This window comes from Myotis brandtii, unplaced genomic scaffold (assembly GCF_000412655.1).
Source record: "Myotis brandtii unplaced genomic scaffold, ASM41265v1 scaffold2054, whole genome shotgun sequence".
Classification (NCBI taxonomy): domain Eukaryota; kingdom Metazoa; phylum Chordata; class Mammalia; order Chiroptera; family Vespertilionidae; genus Myotis; species Myotis brandtii.
The window spans coordinates 33,726-37,046 of record NW_005357665.1 but is presented as its reverse complement, the minus strand read 5'-3'; positions in this window follow the sequence as shown (position 1 = coordinate 37,046).

The following is a 3,321-nucleotide window of genomic DNA, read 5'->3' as shown; positions in this document are numbered from 1 at the left end:
AGAGCTGCAGGCCACCCCCAACGGCTCCACAGCCGCCCCCCCTCGGTGCAGGCCGCTGGCTGCAGGCACCCGCTTGTTTTAACTCGGGAAGAAATCAGGGGTCTCCACTTTCTCAGTCTCAGTTTGAGGAAGACTCTTTACAAAAGAATTAACATGTGATTAAACCTTTTTTTAATTCATGGGCTACAAAAAAGGACACATAGAATTCCACTGTTTGCCTGGATGCAGGCAGTGGGCAGAGGCTCCGCCAGGCTCCCTGGGGCTGGAGGGCCAGGGCCGCCCTCGCTGTGGCCCCTGTGCGCAAGGCTGGGTCAGGGCCCTTTTGTGTTAATGCTCACGAGGCTCCCGGGGTCATGGAGGCGGGCGCTGGGACAGAACAACTGGTTTCTGGAGTTTGACTTTGCACTTAGAGGTGCCCCTCAGGGTCGGATGTGAGCCCTGCCTGCCACGGAGGGTCCCCTCCCCCAGCACCCTGGGGTCCTCGTGTTTGCTGCTCTCTCCTTTGCTGCCCGTGGCTCCCACCCTCCACAGAGAGGGGCCTCTGCAAACATGCAGGAGTGGGTGCTCCTGGGGAGGGCACCTGGCAGCCCCACCCTGTGAGGCCCAGAGGAGTGGTCTGGCTCAGTTCCTCATGGTCTAGGACTCCCCTGAACCCCTCCCCAATGCCACCATGCAGTCCCCACAGCCCCTCTGTCTGCAGAGGCCAGGCTGATGGTGCTCCCCCTGACTCCGGGCAGCAGGGTGGAGCCCATGAGTGGCAGCCAGGCTGCGCCCTGCTTGAACAGAGAGGACCAGTGTTCAGAGAGATGCAACCTCTCACTGAGAGTCAGGAGCGGCATACACACCCAGGAAGGGGTTTGGGCTGTAGGCTCTGCTGGCCCAGAAGCAGCACCTGGACCAGCAGCTGCCCAGTGCAGGTTGCTTCTTGGCGGAGAAGCCAGCTGGGCTAGGGGGGTGGTGGGGAGGGCAGAGCAGCCTGGACCCCGGGACAGCCAGGTGCCTTCCCAGGACAGCTCAGTGCGCTGCCCTCCAAGTGACCGGGCCCATAAGGAAGTCAGTATTAGAGAGCCAGTGGCTCTTGGGCTTGCCTGCCCTGGCTGCTCCAACCTGTGCCCCCACGACATCTCAAAGCCTGAAGGCACCAGGGACTCGGGCCCAAGTGGGAAACTGAGGCAGCGTGCAAGGTCATGCAAGTAGGGAGTGGGACTCTGGAGACAGGGAGAAGCCGGGGCCTGGGTAGGCCAGCCTTCCATTCACTCCATCCAGCGCCAAGCCCAGAGGCCCTGGAATCCAGGTCCTGGTGGTTTGGGGTGACCAGGTGCACTCTGCTCAGCTGTGCCCTCAGGGGCCCATGGCAGGCAACTTAGCTCAAGACCCTGCAGGGAGCAGCCCCTCGCTGCCTGTTGTCTCTTGACAAAGGCAGAGGCTGTGTTTTTACTCTCCTGCCCTCTCCTCCCTGCCCTGTATTTATTTATTTATTTATTTATTGCTTGTGCTGAAGACCAAAATAGTCTCCCTCTTTAATGCACTTGAGGATGGAGGGTGGCTGGGCGGGGCTATGGTATGTGCAGAGCACGGTTCACATGGCCCCTGGGAGAGTGTGAGGGGGTGTGCTCACGCTTGGTGTGTGGAGAGCATGTTAACCCACTGAACGTTCCGCACACAGGTGAGTGGGGGTGTTTGTGCACATGTGAGTGCATGTGGCGTGTGGCAAGTGTGTGTCCGTGCATGCATGTGTGTGTACTTGGTGTGTGGTCTGTGCTGAGCAGGTGTGTGGCCTCCCAGGCAGTGGGATTTCCAAGAATTTTCTCAGTAGCCTGGACCAGGAGGCCCAGAGTTGGGGGTGGCTGAAGACCTGGCCTCGGGCCTCCTGTGGGAAGGCCACGCCAGCAGGAGTGTGTGTGGCCGAGAGAGTGGGCGTCAAGTGTGTGGGTTCATGTGGGATTTCTCATCTGTGTTCAAATGAGACATGCAGTGATTGCTTTGCCGGTAAGTGCATGAACAGTGGGTGCATCATACACGGCGCTGTTGTACAGATGTGTGCATAGGACAATCTGTGTGTGGATCTGGAATGATAACATAGATGTATGGTATGTATGTGTGCAGGTATATACACACACGCGCATAGTTATGTGTGTGCTTACCTGTAGGGGAGTGTTTGTGTGTTTTATATGAGGGCGTTGGTTTGAATGTTCACCAGGCTGTATGGCTGGGCACAGTGCTCAGGATGGACACCAGCCAGCAACGTCAGCACAGCTGGCTCAGGAGTCCCCTGGACCCTCAGCTCTGAGCATGTCCACGTGGAATGTGTGTGGGTGAGGCTTCCGGGTGCCTGGGTGTGAAGTGATGTCTACACACGTATGTGAGTCCTTGACCTTCAGCAGTGAGTGATTGTGTGTGGGAGGCCACGTGTGTATTTGTCCCTCTGAACATGTACATGCATGTGGTACGTTTGTGTGGCAGCTGTGCCAGGTTCTGAGCAGGGCTGGGGCCTGCCTGCTGGGGTGGTATGTATGTGTGTGCGTGTGTCAGGAGTGATGCGTCCATGCGTGTGCCTTGCATGCAGCTCTCTGCCCCGCGGTGCCGTGCCGCCCAGTTCCTGCCTGCACGGGGTCCCGGGGGGTTGGGGCCTGGTAGGAAGGAGCCCCCTGTGTAGGGGTGTCTGCCCTTTGTAAGATAACAAAATGTCAAATATATTTTAAGTGGCAAATTTCCATGTGATTTTCAATACCGAGCGGTGTCTGAAGACATGGGCCTGGGGACTAACCCTCATTAAATGCGTTTTGGCCTCCTTGAGTGCCACCCTGTGGAGACGTGTGTTTGAAGGACCTGCTCGGCTCCCCACGTGCGCCGTTCTGTGCTCCTTCAGCCCTGTGTCCACAGCAGTGGGGCTCCTGGGGCCGTCTAGGAGGTGAGTGGACAAGGCAGCAGCTTGGGGACAGAGGACAGACAGCCTCCTCGCAGAGCCTGGTGCGTCCTTCCAACAGCCCCTCCCCTTCCCCAGACCCTCTCCCATGTGGGCCGAGGAGCCAGACCATCCACCCCAGACTATGCCACCCTCCCCAGCTGGGCGACCTTGCCATGCCCTTGTTCCCTCTGGGCCTGGGCCTCCCACCTTTCCTTCCTTCTGCAAAGATGTGATGTGCACCTCCTGCAGGAGAGCAGAGGCTCACTCAAACCCACAGCCCTGGGAGGCCCCAGTGATACTACAGTCTGGTTTTTGCCGATGTGACAAGAGAGGAAGCTGGGACCGACGGGGACTGGGTGCCCCTGCTGCAGCCGAGTGGGAGTGTAGGACAGACGAGGCTGCTGGCAGGGCTC